Genomic DNA, 16,278 nt, shown 5'->3' with positions numbered 1-16,278 from the left:
TTTGAAACCCTGCATGACTAGTTACATAGTAAGAACACCGGTGGGAAAAGCACCATAGCTTGAAGAGGCTATTTTCATTTTATGTGACTTACGTAACAATAGCTGGCTATTCATATGGAAAATTCACATAATTATATACCATGTTAACTGAGAAATACAACCTACAGACGCTTTGTGCTTCTATCCCTTTTTCACCTGAAGGAAATTCACGGTGATACATCCTTCAAATTCCCACTGTAAAGTTAGAACTTAGCACTGTAAAATCTCACACAGTTTTTACACCAGAGATGCTAAAGCAAACTGGAACCCTGGAGCTGAGCAGCAAAGAAATTTCTTGAAGTTGGGGCTTTAGGGTCAAACTTTACTCATAGCTCTTTGCTACATTCTGTTAGCTAAGAGCTACGTAGCTCTTAGCTACATTCAACTGTTCAACTGTTTCTCAAATTCTGGGGAAGTTCAAACCAAAGCATTGGCTTATCACCAATTCATACTTTTAAAATAACATTTAGTAAAATCAATGAAGATCTTTCCTTTGACTTCAATAAATTTTGAGCCAAACCCATAAACCATCAATCTGCAGCCTTCCTGCTAATCACAAAATGACCTGCAGGAATACATTTTTGCAATACAGCACCTCTGTTTAACAGAAGACTGGAATGGCTCCACAAAGCTCACTTCAGAGAAGATACAAGTTCTTACCTCTTCCATCCTCTTTGTTGGAAGAGAAAAACTTGTTGAGGTCATGTCCCTCAGAGCTACGACATGCACAGACCAACAATGTACCTGTTCCTGGTATTGTAAACACCTTGAACGTTAGACTACGAGAGAGACTGAGGAATGGAAAAGGGTACAAAAACTTCTATTGGTCTGAAACACAAGAATAGATACATTTTTGAAGAATGAGCTATGAAAGTTAGTGTCTACTTATCATAGAAAAGTCTTAAATTTAAGCATTTAGCAGGATTAAAAAAAAAAAAAAGGTTCCCTTTCATGTCTGGTTTTATTTTTGGAATCTGCAGAAATCTGGACTTGGCAATCAAGCAATACAAGTGGACTGAGTTTCTGACGTCAAATAGCCCATGTCAGTACTGAATCACCTTTATAAAACAAAACCACTACGAAAACAGTCATGTTCTGTGTCACAAACCAAAAGCCTAAGCAAACCCTTGGATAAAATTGAGTTTCGTTTTGTCATGTTTGATGCCAGACTTCGCTTGCTTGGAGTTTCAGTTTAACCTTATAAACATACCAGCATGGAAATAGTTCCAAGGCATTACTGGAAAATGGGGACCTACATCTTTAAATTATTCTATTGGCAAAGATACCAAATGCTTTCCTACACCTCATACGAATATATACCAACACTTAATTATACAACAGACAGGCAATGTAACTTGTTTTGGAGAATTTTGTTCCTGATGAGCTGTCTCTTACAAATCTTGCTTCGGGGCTGTAGAAACAATGCCGTGTTAACATTACATTACTTGACCAGTTACTTTGCTTTTCACCTGTTTCTTCCTGGAGTTACAGTGACAGGTTCACAAATTTGCCTGATTCTAGAGAGGCAAACAAAGAAATAAATCCTGTCTTCTTTGCCTCATCCTGAAATACCTCAGTTTGCTAATCATTCAAAAGAAGGCACATATATCTCACCCACGAATAAAGATTTTTCTTTCCTCTCCCTCTGTGCAGTAATGGCGGTTTTTATTAAATTGTACCTTGCAAAATGCAATGGCTAAAGTGACTTGGGCATTGCTGGCACTCAAGATTTCTAAGTCTTTTGGCAAATGGTAGTAAAAATGCCATCCTCCAGGTGTGAAGGAACAGATGCAAAATCCTCTTCCTCTGCTTCTGAAGAAATGACAGATCAGAGGTAGGAAATGACCTCACTTTTGCACGGCATGTTCCACTTCACTTCAGACACTAGCCTTCTTTGCTATTGCAACACCTGAAGTTGAAAATTTCATTTCAACCACAGTAGTCATTCCAGTTGTCATAAAACTCAGGGCACTGACTCATTCAAGCAACCAATGGCAGTTCCACGTGGCAACAGATGGCTCTTAGTTTTGGAAAGCAAATTTTAACATTATAACCCTCAAGAGGGAAATCAGTCTGGCAGTCTAGAGTACCACTTCCTATCATTATGGGGTTAAGGACATACTAAGTGGGTCTTGTGATCTATAGAAATCTCATTAAGTGGCTGTAGACATAAACAGAATGGTAATGAAATACTTTTGGTGGAAATGTGACAGTTCCAAGCTACCCCATGTTTCTGCACTGATTATGATCTTGGAAAGAAACACCTGCTTGTCAAGGGAGCCTTTTCCAAGAAAAGTAGAATAAGAAAATATAAATAATTTAGTAATTCAATGGCTTGATTAACCCAACAAGCATGATCACCAGTCGTTGCCTCATCCAGTATCTCAGACAAGTTCATACTCAGAAATGTGGTAGTTTTATGGCTAAATGTAGACTCCTCATAATCTGTTTAAGTCCTTTGGGTGACTTAATTTCCAACAAATAACAGGGAATTACTAAAAAGAAGCCAAGAACAATCTGAAGCAGAATATATTTTAAAGATTCCAATGCAAGTATTTAATCAAATTCTTAAGATTTAAGAATGTTTAAGCTGGAGTACTCCCTTTCTCCAGGAAAGTCCTCGGTGGCAGGGAAAGCTGGCACAGCTGATTAAATCACACCACTCACCCATGAAAGGGAAGTGCTGTGCAGAGGAAGCATGACCAAAAGCTAATTATTATTTGTGGAGCAAAAAGCTCCTTAGCTGATGGTGTAGCTAAGGTTAGATTACGACTACCTGAAGACTGCTCTATGTAAACCCCATGCTCCAGCACACAGATGGCACAGATCACTTTAAAGATACCTTTCCATGTTTTTAGCGAGATCAGATGGAGTACTGGCTCCAAAGAATGGAAAATGCTGGTCAAACATCACAAAGTTCATGACAAAAGTTATTTAAAAGCACATTAGAGGATACATGAATACAATAAGAATGCAAGTCTCTTTCACGAAGACCTAGATAGGAAATGGTTTCCCTATCTGTACAAACTGTAAAACGTCTTGTTTATTTTCCCCCTTTCCAGCAGTGACAACCTCAAAACCTTGTAAATCCATGTGCATAAATCCACAGAGGCAATCTCAACTCCTTCCTCCTTGGGACAGCAGAGTCCAGTGGCAAGGAAAATACTGGGAACAGGGGAAACTCAGGTTCAGATCTGTCTGCAGTGTGATCCAAACCTAGAACCAGACTGTTGCATCCCAGGTGATGGCCCCAGTGACAATGACATTACCGAGTGCCAGAGCATCCTCTTTGTGAACACTGGAGCAACAACATCCGTCAGAGCAATAGATTTCAACCACTGCCTCCTACAAGGCATGTGAATGCTTCTGGGTACCTTAAAGAGGCAGGAAGAGCAGGTAATTTTCTTTCTGGTTTTCCAGGACTTCCAACCTGTGCCTGAGAATCATCTTCCTATTAAAGCTTTGTTGAAACTGGCACATTCTGGATTTTTTTTTCCAATTTTTGTTTTTTACTAATTTGACACTTTCTAAGGGAATAAAACCAACAGCACATTGCTGGAAAATTCTTAAGCAGCTCTTCTTACAAAGCACGGCAGTTCCAAACCCAGGAGCAGGATCTAGGGAGTCTAGCGAATGGTCACAGCTCTAATCACTCAGCTGCATGCCTTCATATTACTAATTTGTCATAGAAAAACAGATGGTGACGGTGGTGAGCTGGCCAGATTCTTACACCTCCTTAACATTTATTACTTGTATTACAACAGCATCTTTGGGACTTCAGGAAGCCGGGGGCCCTGTTCTGTTAGGCACTGTACAAACATGGAGTAAGATACTGTCTCTGTTCTTAAGAGCTTCCTGAGAGACTACATAGACAAGACAGATAAAGGAGGGAGGAAAAGCAGAGAAGTGCTTTGCCCAAGGTTGCATAGGAAGAGCTTGCAGATCTAGGAATAGGCCTCAGATCGCAGGTCAGTACATTTCCACTTGTACAAACCCCCTCTGCAGACAAACAGCTGTAACCAGTAAATCACTTGCTGAGCTTCCAAGAGCTTTAACACAGCTCACCACTCTGCAGCTATCCTGTGTACATCTTCCACAGAGATACCAGGAGAAGTTCACCAGCACTGTGGAGATCGGAGTGCTCGACGCTGTCATCCCCAAGGACACAACGGTCTCAGACCATGAGGTGTGCAGCAGCAAAATGCTGTGCAAAAGGAAATTCACCCAGAACACCCAGGTGACTTTATGCAGAAAGCTGCATTGAAATACACTGAATCCTAGGATTAGGGAAAGCACCTTCCTCCAGGAGACCCTGTGTATCATGTAAATTCAGCTGGCTAGAGGCTGAGACACCCTTTGTGCTCTGATATTTTGCTATTAAGCCTGGTGCACTGAAGAAGGGCCAAATCCACTTCAACCCCTTCCATATTGTGCACTTTAAAAAATACTCAGCAGATGCAGCAGCATGTGTGCAGAGTTTCGGCCTGTTAGAGGTTAAAGGAACTGTCTTGCAGTGACAGCATTCTTTTCTGTGTGGAACTAGCTGAGATGTAGCCTGATGAGAGGCCACAAATACTGAAACTGCAAGTATGTCCATTATATTCTACAATATATTTATTCTACGCAGGTTGACAAAAATATTCCCCCCTCCCTCCCCAAAGGCATTCTTGTAGAGGCCAATTAGCAACTGTTTTTCCAGAACCTTATTAAAATTTTTGTATTTTCTAAGAGTCTCAAGTGTAGTTCAAAAGTTTCAAGTAGGCTTGACAGCCAGCTAGATCGATTTGCCTTCTGACCAGTACATTCACTCTCATGTCTCATCATAAATAGGGAGCTGGCCTGGCCTGGACTCGTTCTACCCAGAAGTGCTTTATGTCAGAAGCAGGATTGGTTTAGATTCCTGATGTTGCCTCTGGGAAATACTCCAGAGGTCCCTGTTTCTAGGGGCTTTAGGTGACAGGCAGATAAACTCACATAGAACGAGTCCAGGCTATAAGACTACGTAGCTTTCCCTAAAACAAAGTAGGAAAATATGTAAGGTTAGAAACTGAATATAAGCCAGGTGAGTCCAAGTGGTTCTATACTGAGAGCTGTCTTTGTTAGATACGAATAACAACTAAATCAGGCATAATCATGAAACATGTCACAGATGCGCACCCGCTCCCTCTTATCCTTTAAACTTTGCATTCTCATTTGATGAATTAAAGATAAGACCTTTTTTGAGGTTAAGTTTGGGAAACAGTGGCTGTAACTACATCAGCAAGTAATCCAATGCAATGGAGGTAGATAAGCTGAGCAGAATGGAGCTGTAATCATCATGATACATGTTTGGGGGTGGGTTTACTTCAGACCTGCTCTAGTCTGGTCTCATGGAGGGAGTGCCTGTTAGGGGTGGGAGTGTGCTAAGTGTGCTGCTGCAGCATATTTACAGCTTGGTTTCATTCATATGTCTCTCATGTTCCAAGACTGCACTGCAACAAAAACAAGACCATAATAAATGGGGATTGTCAGATGATTGCTTCAGAAGTGTGCTCCTGGACTGAGCTAAAGCACCAAGGCAACCAGCGAGACCCACACTGCAGTATTACCACTGATTGTTTAAAACCAAACAATATCCAGTCACTTAGCATTCGTATTGACATTAGGTTTTGTTAAAAACAGAAAGCAAACAAAATCCAAACTCTTATATCCTTAGGAGTGTTTTCATTGCTTATTTAATTGACTTTTCCTCTAGAGCTTTTACAATTCCACTGCACTAAACTGTGAAGCAGGAAAGAGGATCCTCATTATAATAAGGTCTGACAAGTTAAACTCTCCCAAATTGAGCAAACAAAACAAAGTTAAATGAGATTTAGAAACAACTGTATTAAGCCAGGATAGCATAAGCAAAAGAAAAAAAAAAAAAAAGGCAATTAAGAACAAAAACAAAACAAAAACTTGGTAACCATTCTTCGAAATTATTGGAATATTGGAAGAAGCTTGCAAAAAATGGACACAGTGATGTTTACTGGTAGCAGCTCTCCTTGAGAAGTTTATGTCTCCCCACATACTGATTGCCCATTCTCATGTTACACTGTGCGTGGCAAAGGAACAGCAAGAGTTTACAGAAGAATCTTTGGCTCTCCATTAACAGCATTTTTTTTCCTCTACTCTTTGCTGGTTAGCATTGCAATGCTTACAGCACACCAGGCTATCACTAGACATTTTTGAAGCAGCAGGATGAGAAAGGGCTTTTTTTGGCACTTGGCTAGAAGGGAGCAAGACACTTCTCTTTGTGTGAGGACACTGCCACACACATAGTACAACTGCTGCCATTTCAGGCTGTGCGTCTGCCCAGAGTTTGACTTGTGGTGCACTTTTAAAGCCCCTGGACACCTCTAGTGATACAGAAAATGTCTGGTTGCGCACTGAGCAGTATTTCATGGACTGAGACATTAGATACAGATTTTGATCTATAAGACTCCAGGAGAAAAAGGGAGGAACTATGATATTCTATAACTGCCTGCAGCCTCAGAGGCAGCTGCGAGCTGAGTCCCATCAAGAAAGGAGCAGACTGCGGGTGCTGGCTTTGGGGAGTGGCTTGGTGCTGGCACAGGAGCTGGGTGTTGCTTCAGTGCTGGCAAAAGCCTTCCTCTGCACACGCAGAAGTTATATCCTCTGTCACCTCTCAATGAGTACATAACTGTGGCAGAAGGCTTTTTTTTTTTTTTTTTTTTTTTTTTTTTTACCATAGCACATGAGAAGGAAGCTTGTGGACCTTTTCTGAGCTATCAAGGACAAGAATTAAAAAACACAATTTGCTAATGCCTTCTGCTTCTCTAAAGTGATCCTCAGCCTCCTGTAATCTTGTTTGATGGGGGAACAAGGAGCTATGATCTGCAGAGCTCCTGAGCAGGGAGAGGATGGGTGGGCAGGATGTCAGATGGAAATTGCCAGTCACACACTGTGCCCGAGTGACTCGGCTTCCATCCTGTGTCACTGAAACAAGAGAGCTGCCATTATACACTATATTTTCAGAATTGATGGCTTGCAATTTATATTTAAGGAGGCAATAAAGAAATAAAGAACAACCAGCATTTGTGATAAAGCCTGATAAACCCGTGCAATAGCAGTTACCTTGTGCTGCCTTAAAGAATACTTAAAGAATAATAAAGAGACTAGCTCATGACTACAGACAGCAACTGTACAGCTCCATTTGTTACCTACACACACACCACTCCAGGAGCTGTGTTTCTGCGTCCTCTGCTGCTGTGACCCTGGGAAACCACTTTCTGCAGTGTGTGGTCAGTGACCAGAAACAGACCCTGAAAGGGCAGAGCTGGACCCAAGAGAAAGATCACGTGGCAAAGTGCTGCCCAGAGGAACAAAACTAGCTCACAAAAGATGAGGTTAGTTTTAGCTTCTCCTTCTACAGTGTAACTTTTTCACCTGATGTGTTTAGATGAGGTAAGAGAGATAACTATCTCAGGTGCGACATTTCAGTATATTTTTCTGACAAGAAGTTGAATAATCAGATTTTTATAATTAAAGATTGGGGCTTAAAGGGAAAATGATTAGCGATCTGTCAACTTCTCCACTGTGGGACACAGTCGTTGTGTAAATCTTTTGCTTTGGTTGGGTTTGTGGGCTGAAGGTTAGGTGTCTTTCAGTTGCAGTTTGAGGTTTTGACCCACAAATCACAAGGGAGCTGGATTTTCATCATGTTGCCATGCGACACCAGAAATCAGCTCCAGTTGGAGTGAAAGAGGGCCCGCTTTGCTCAGCAGCCTGGAGAACAGTCGCAAAATTTTCCACACACCTGGACTGGGCTTTGAGTTTGTAACAAAGCTGAACACAAGCCAAGTTTCTCCTGGCTTTGTTACCAAGCTTTTTTGCACAGATCTATTATTCACTGCATTAATTTTTCCTTTTTAAAGAAAAAAAAAATTCTCCTTGTCTTTTTAAAGCAAACCTTCAGGAGGAAAAAAAAAAAAAAAAGTTTTCTGGGGGAGAAAATGTAAAAGCAACAGCAGTGTTTCCCAGCAGCTGGGAGATGCGAGCCTGCAGTGAGCCGTACCACCACAACACCCCAGCAGCTACAAACACAGACTGATAGCTTCAAATGTAGGACAGTGTGGGGAGGGAAAGAAAAAAAAAAGATAGAAGACAGAATGAGTGCTGTTTGTCTTGGCTGGTTAGCACATTATCCCCACCTGCATTTGATTCTGCTCAGTCTCCGTACTCCTCCCTCACTTTGGAGCCATGGAAATACAGGAAGTCAGGAGGGGAACGGAGACAGAACACTTTGTACTAGCAGCCAGACCACTGTTTAACTTCTTCAGCCAAAAAACAAATATGAATATGGAAAGATTTTATGGCGAGATACATCAACAGACTGAAGCAGTTCTCAGAAGCCTCCTACAGTTGCTCATTCAAGGTTTTTGACCTGCGGACTTCTCTTATGATTAATCACAGTGTTTGTTTTGTAGTAGTAGTACTGAGTAGTTATCAAGAGATGCGAACCATCAGGTATGCCATGCCGAGCTCTATCTGCTGCAAGGACTTGCTGGTCTTCAAAACTTGCTCTTATATCTAGCCCTGGTTACTTTTTGAGTTTCATTGAGGTTTGAAAGTGAAACCCAGACAACAACCTCTGTGCTTACCAGCAACGAAGCCTGGGTGCAGTGCACAAGACACACGGCAGCCTGGAGCTTTTGAAACTGCACAAAACAGGACATGCAACAGCCAGCAAAAAATCAGTTGCAGACTACAGTTAGTCTTAGACACACACACAATAAAAATTAAATGACTTTTTCTACATTACAAAATTCTTTTATGTCAGACTTGTACATTTTCTTCCTTTAAATACAGAACAAATTTTAGCAGCACAACTCCTTTGCACAAGACTTAGGACAACAAGGCAGTGCAAAAGACTAAACTCAAATTTTTGCAACAAGAAGACTCTGCAAGCCTCAATTTAATTTGTTTCCTACCTAAAATGAAGATATACAATTAAAGAACTGCAAAGTCAACAAAGAGCAGAAACTGAAGCTAAGGATGCAGATTCTGGCAATATCCCCCCTAATGATGCTGTGAAGAATGGACAGAACAAGGGGCATCTTCCTTTCTTATGCCTCAGAACTAAAAGTTTTCTTTTGTCGTTTTTTTTTTTTTTTTTTTTTTCCTTCCCCTGGAGTTGCCTCACGTGAAGACCCATCAGGAACCAGATAGTGCTGTGACAAGCACTTCTCATGAGCCAGATGAAATTTAAGATGCAAACTGCAGTTAGTTTGATAACAACAAAGTGCCTCTCTGAATCCACAAACATTGCCTCACTGAAATATCCTGATCTCTTCTAGAGCCATGGGGATGGCAAATCAGTTTTAGCTTTTTCTGTCACAGAAAAAAAAACAAACCAAGTTTCTAAAAAATTGAGGAAAACAAAAATAGAAATGTAAAAAACACTATTTCCACAAGTTATGTGCTATTGTACAAATGCTGATCACTATAAAACCCTGGCACCTAAAACCTATTGACTAAAAACTGTTGAAAATGAATGTCCAAAGAGATTCCAGTACAAATTTACAGCCTTCCTCCACGTTACATGTAGTATATTAACATTTTTCATTTATTTATTTTGAATGGAGAGAGGGAATGGCACTCACTAGTGGAAGCTGTAATGTTCAATTACAAGCATTTGAATGGGGGAAGCACAGAATTAAGATAAGTGTTAAATGAAAACAAACAACTTGAAACAAAAGAACAAGGATAAAGAACAATTCAGCATGCCTTTCTCCTTCCCATCTCCTCCCGCTCAGACACAGGAGAGCATGCACATGAAGGGGTTAGGAACCGCAAACAATCCTAATCCCTGAGTCACCCTTGAATATCACAGAGAGAAACGCTGCCAAATATCACCATATATACTGTGCTGTTGTCTGTAATGGAACAACACTGATAGGGTGGCTTGCTACCTGACTACCATGGTGAGACTTTTTTCATGTGTTTACAGACCTCTACAGCAAATTATCTTTCTCTAGATATCAATGTAGAAGTGCGTTTAGGAGTTAGTCATACTGATGTGTCTTATAGTTAGTGGACAGAAATGGGCAACTAGTTTCTAGTTAATGAAATTTATTTCAGATGTCTGTTTTAGGATGGTATGCATTATGCCCTAGATGTACCTTCCCCCCACTACAGAGTCCAGACTTATAGATCAGATGTCATCACCTACAGCAAAACATTCCAAGTGTTAAAATGAATCCCTTCTCCTGGGTCAAAACCCTTCCCCACTGTAGTGAATGAGGTTTTGACTCTGATGAAACCAGAAGCTCGCTTATTGTTGCTCCGTCTCTGTTTCACCTACACTGCTGTGCTAGGCTGTATCACAGTCACCAGGCCAAGAGTAAACAACCATTAGATGCTGTGGGCATGGCCTTTTCCAGTTTAGGAGCTAAGCTTGCTGTTCGAAACCTGGTAGGAACAGGGAAAAGCTGCTGGCAATAACTTGGCTCTAAGGCAGTGGGTCCTGCAGACCTGGAGCTCAACAAGAGGCAAGAACAGGGAATCACTGCCTAAGTTAAAACATCGCTGCTCCTAGATTGCATCCTTTGCCACTCCTGTGATTTGCCATTTGAAAGCTTCCCCAGGCTTTTCACATATAATGTCATACATGTGACAGTCAGCAAATAGCTTGTGCCTCAGGTATCTCTGTCGCAGCAGAGGGATCCCCATCTGCCAAGCAAGAGCAGACAGATGATGTGCTCAGTGGGCAGCAATGCACAGAGCATGCAGCCACACAAAGAGAGGCTGTGGTGTGGACTAGGGCTATAAAAACACTGCCATGAGACCCAGCTGGCAAAAAATTTGCCCTTAAGGTCTTGCATGAAACACGCCCACTGCTGTTGTGTTGGCTTCTTCCTCCCAGGAGACTTCTCACAACTGTCCCGAGTTTCAGTGCACATCCTCACCATTCAGACCAGTGTCAATTTCTAATTCTCCCCAAACTTTACTATTGAATGGATGGGGCTGAACATCAGAAATTTTTGTAGATTGGTGTCTGAAGAAAAAAATGGAAGAGAATCAGAAGATGGAAAAAAAAGGAGAAAGTTGACACACTATTCAGGAAAGAGAAGTTATGGGATCACAATAATAGACCATTTTCAAACACAATTTCATTGCCTTTCACTCAGTTAATTATGCTTCAAATTGCCCTAGATGGTGCCAGAAGCAGTCTTAGAAATAGAATAAATGATGATAGTAATACCAGCTTGGTTTTGTGGAGCCTCCATAACTGGGTGGCACCTAAATAAAAGCATCTAAGGTGCCAGAAACCAATTTGTGGTTTGGTTTTGGATTCATTTACAATTTGGTTTGGCTTTCAAACAGATCTAAGTATGATTGGGGTAGGGTACAAGAATACAGAGCCCTCTTATTTCTGTGGGGTGGTCAAGGTTTGCATTTCACCACCACCGGTTCGTGGTTAGCCTCTTCTTTTGGCTATTAAATTTGATGAAGATTATAGAACTGTCGGTTGCTCAAAGCACTGCTAGAGTTAATGATGGTCTGTTTATGTGTACATCTATGTTTGTGCAGATGTGACTGCAGAAACAGGACCAGAATCCGGGTAGCTGGTAAGTACATATGGAACAAAATAAGGTCATGTGCTAAAATACAGGACTGGTAGTTTAAGCAAGTGATGACTGCCTTAACAAGTGCACCCAGGAGAAGTCACCCCAAATACCATTTTACGTCCTTCACAACATACTGGTTTGGAGCATAGTTTTCTACCAAGAATTTACAGGTCATGAAATCAGGGGAAAGCACTGACAGCTATATGAGCATTTAAGCCCTATGCATTTATAGAAGGCTTAAATAAGCAAAATTAAAAATAAGAGTGGGGTAATAGAGTTCAGTTTTTGACTATGTTTAAAATATTAATAAGATCCTTATGATTTATAAAATCCTTTAAGATGACTTGAATATGAAAAGTGACATGATAACAACATGCCTGGTTCTAAGGTTTCTTTATGCTGGAAGCTATGCATGTAGGGGCACATACCAACTTTCTAAAAACGTAACTAGGTCAGGTTACACAATTCTTAGAACAGAAAAGGAGGTGGTTGTTGTTTATTGTACTTAGATCCGCTTTGATTGCCTTTGTGCTGCATCTTCCATCTTGCTATTTATATTTTTAATATGTGGACTCCAAGAGGTCTGTCCAGCCCAAGTACTTGGCTAAGAGCTCTGCAAAGCCCCAAACCTTGATGTATTTTTCTCTTCTTTTAAAATCCATGCATAGGTACATGTGTCAGTACGCCATTTGTGTTTTAACATGCGCACACACAACTTACTGAATGTTCACAGTCTCAAGTTTTCCAGATCTCCTTTTTCTAAATATCTTAAGGGCTATCACTGTTATAAATAAGGATCATCGGGATTATTAAAAGTGAGAGGAAGCATCCCATGATTGGAAATGAGGAGAAATTGGTTTGTTCAACCTTGTAAAGCAAAGACTGAGAAAGGATATTGTGGCCCTTTATACAGAGAATGTAAGATCCTTGTCATGAATAAAAGTAGCTAAAGCGAGAAAAAGGTTTCTGGTTCTCTGGAGATAGAAGTCCTGTAAGCTACTTCCACATGAGACCTGTGGTGACAGGATGTCTAAATGGCTTAAGATGGATTTTGAGGGGATTATGGAAGGGACTGTATAATTTATAGAGAAAAATTCCTAGAATATGTTTCTGATGCATGTCTATAGGTATCCAGTATATTGGTACACACAAGGAAGTTTGCAAGGGGAATGTATTTGTAGTGCGTTTATGCCTGATTAATTTCAAGCTTCAAATTTTCATACCTTGTGATCGCCAGGAAGAATTATTCACCTTTCTGCTTTTTTTTTTTTTCTTTTTTTTTTTTTTTTCCCCCCTGCTGTTTTCCTCCATCTGCTGAACGGCTAGAGGTTGGCAGAAAGAGATGCAGATGCAGTCACTGATGGTCCTATCCCATTACATTCTCTTCAGTGTCCAGTTGGCACATCCCACTGGCACTCACTAAACTGAGCACAGATTTTTCTTTCAGGTCATACTGGCAGGTACCCTACTGGGTACTCTACTCAGAAGAAAAAGTTATTAGTCAGCTTTTTTTTTTTTTTTGTCACCTAGGAGTCTTATTTAGCACACACTTATGATCTGACAATGCTTTCCTGTTCTGTTACTACAGCACATTATAGCATAGCTTTTGACCTTCCACTATAAACCTACATTTCATGAGCATGGTAAGAAGTATTTTGTGTGCTATGGTCACAGGAATGGACGGTCCGTCCTCTCATGAGCCCAGCATCTCTCTCATGGCTGAAACTGTTGGAGATTAGCTTCAAAGGCAGAAGAAGGTGGTTCCTTCCAGCCCTGTGTTCCTGAATACCAGTACAAACTATTACAAAAGACTTGCACAGCCTTGAATGCAGAGACTGGAAAAAAAATTGACAAGTCTTTTAGGCTTGGGTGGTATTCAATAATTGCATTTGAGAAAACAGCTGAAAACAGGTTTAGCGTGGATTCATGTGAATTAAGCAAGTACATCCAGTTCCTTCCTCACTTTGGCTCCTCTGAGGGCAATTTTCATCTCAAATGTTTCAAGACCTCAGCTTTGAAATGCACACAAAGGGAGATAACACAGACAGATACCTGGCAGGCAAGAAATACAACAAGTGGAACAGTGATAGGGAGTAGAAAAAGGGAAGAGAAGTCTGGATTGGGAAGAAAAGACAATGAGGTTGGAATGGCAGTACCCTGAGGAATGGGAAGGCACCTTTGGTGTCTTCAAAGAACCAGAGAAGCTGCAGCTAATTTAGAATCAGAGCTATGCTTTGAAACACGTGCGTTTTATTTTAGTGTTAGAAGAAAGCAATGGAGAGATTTTCTGACCAACACGTGAAAAATCACCCAACACAGAGATATTAGAACTCGGGACCTTTTTCACTCCGTCCCATATTTACTCCTCTAGAGGACACTGTTGTATAAGAGCAGATGCACAGTAAATGCTAAAAAACACCTTTTCTTTTTTTTTTTTTTTTTTTTCTTTTAAGAGACAAGACCCATGAATGTCTGACATTCAACAAAAATGTCATTTCTGAAAAATTTCTGCAGCACTTGTCTATATTTCTTGGGCGTGAGCACCTGCTAAAGCTCTGTGCGTCTGACATGAAGGTTTACCTCTCAGTAACAGCATGCTGCCTTTGCCTTCACTAAGCCATCCACGGAGCCGCCATATACACAAAGCTGCCTTCTACTTCAAAACACTGCCTCGCCATCCCAGGCTGTGGTTGAAGGGGATTTGGTTGGGCACAGAGGTCAGTGCAGCACCAGGGCCTTTGGCCATGTTCCCTTTTCTGACTTAAAACCCAACCATGGCTACATAATTGCACCACAGAAATAAACGCTTACAATTTATTAATGGAAAAATAAAAAGGAAACAAACAAACAAAACAAAACATAGCTTCCACATGCATTAGAGTGGAAACAGGGTAGATGCTAACTTGGGTACAGCTCTCCAATGACTGAATAAATAGCAGTAACAAGGCAGTTCCAAAGTTTATCAGATGACTGTATTCATTTGCTCTAAATATCGTATTCAGTGATTTGTGCTGATTCTTCAGTTTGTGGGATTAGTTACAGTTCATTGTAAGTTCTAACTGTATTTCCATGTATTGTGTTAAGACCTGATTCAAGAGTAGTTTTATTTGATAAAAACCAGATGTTCTTAAAAGAGACTCTCTCCTTCACAGTACAAAACATTATTCTTAGCAATTGTATGTACCTTACAAAATTAATAAGCACAGCATCTCCCTGCGTGACATATGACATTATTATATTTTTCCCTGTTGAGGGACTTTTAAGCCGTCGGGGTCATGACCTTGGTGCCTTATGAGAAATGGAGAAGCACATGGTTCTAATTTTATCTTCAACCCTGCCCTCCTGCTGACATGTATGTTTACAATACGGTTCATCTGTTGACCCTTCACTCACATTTAAAATATTAGCTAACATTTTTCAGTCCCAATCACAACGGTGCACGGTGATTAGCTTTTAAGACCAGTTGTTTTCTTTATTGTGCTTTGACATGCACATCTCATCCAAAAGCCCTTCACCAGTTATCTAATTCAAACCCAGTGGTGGCCAACAAAACCATCTCCAGTTTGTCTGGACACTTCAGCTCTTGTTACGAAGCAGGGCACTTCAGAGCTCTAAAGACGCAATATCACCCCACTGGCAGAGGAGACAGAAAACATCCTTCGGTGATTAGAGATAGAGCCGAGGAGACAGCAGGCTTGAACCCTTTCTTGGCCACAGCTCAGCACTGAGTCAGGATGGGCTGGGGCCGAGCTCTGCCCACCACAAATCCTGAGGACATGCAGGAGATGCCCTCTGTCCCCAAGGGAGACCACATCCTGTGGCTGGATCCCACCATAGGCAAGTCAGAAAGAAAACACTTCCAGAGAAAACAGCACTTTCACTGGTACGTGTCAGGTGCTGAAAGAACACACGCTCACTTTTCAACATGAAGCGAAAGAAAGTGCAACCAGATAAGGCTGGCTTTTAGGGGGAGGGAGGCTAAAAAGCGAGAGCTGTTTATTCTCCACTCCATTTTCCCTTACATCAGAAGTTAAGCTAAGGAAAGAGAAAAGAAGGAGAGAGAGAGGGAGGGAGGGAGGGAAGGTGAGAAACAATCTCATCTTTTTTGGTTTTAAATTACAGGAAAAAGAACAAGTACTTTTCTTTTAAACTCAAATGGTACAGAATATTCAGAAAGATACTTTTAGCACTAAGATATGAAGCAACTGCTTCATTTTTTTTCTCTCATTTTAAATTATATTTTACATTTTAATTATTTATATCAGCAACATATAATATGCCCTGGTAACGTGGTTATGAGAAGAATATAAACCACTACCTTGTAAAAGAAAATTATTTAACTGGTTATTTTCACCACTCTGTACTAAATGATCACATACAAATGTATGCCTTAGCTTAAACTGCATAAAAGACCATCACATTCATTACACACTAGATTCAAAATATTCTGAAGCCCGGCATCCTCAGTTTTCCTATAACCTGTTGTCTCTCTAGGTAGTTTCAATGTGCTTACTGATATATTTGGCTTCCCATAGAAATGATGTACATAATTTCCAGGCCGAAAATGTTCCAAGCTTATGGCTCTGCTGAAGAGAACTTCAGAAGTGTTAACATCTTATTTTTAGGG

The 16,278-nt window shown here is 40.8% G+C and overlaps 1 protein-coding gene and 1 long non-coding RNA gene across 11 annotated transcripts in view; one reads left to right on the top strand and one right to left on the bottom strand.

Moving 5' to 3' along the window:
* The window catches only part of KCNQ1 (potassium voltage-gated channel subfamily Q member 1), a 408,405-nt gene that overhangs the window by 33,337 nt on the left and 358,790 nt on the right, over positions 1–16,278 (bottom strand). The window lies entirely within an intron of this gene.
* Positions 1–16,278, top strand: part of LOC110352760 (uncharacterized) — a 79,614-nt gene that overhangs the window by 55,002 nt on the left and 8,334 nt on the right. The window contains exon 3 of one of the 4 annotated variants that reach the window (XR_002402269.4): positions 11,614–11,651. The exons of the other annotated variants lie outside the window; for them this stretch is intronic. This is a non-coding gene — a long non-coding RNA (uncharacterized lncRNA). The remainder of the gene's footprint in view (positions 1–11,613; positions 11,652–16,278) is intronic. 4 annotated transcript variants of the gene reach the window in all.

Source organism: Anas platyrhynchos, chromosome 5 (genome assembly GCF_047663525.1).
Source record: "Anas platyrhynchos isolate ZD024472 breed Pekin duck chromosome 5, IASCAAS_PekinDuck_T2T, whole genome shotgun sequence".
Taxonomy (NCBI): Eukaryota; Metazoa; Chordata; class Aves; order Anseriformes; family Anatidae; genus Anas; species Anas platyrhynchos.
Note: the sequence above shows the minus strand (reverse complement) of the source record. Positions and strands in the feature narration are given on the sequence as shown.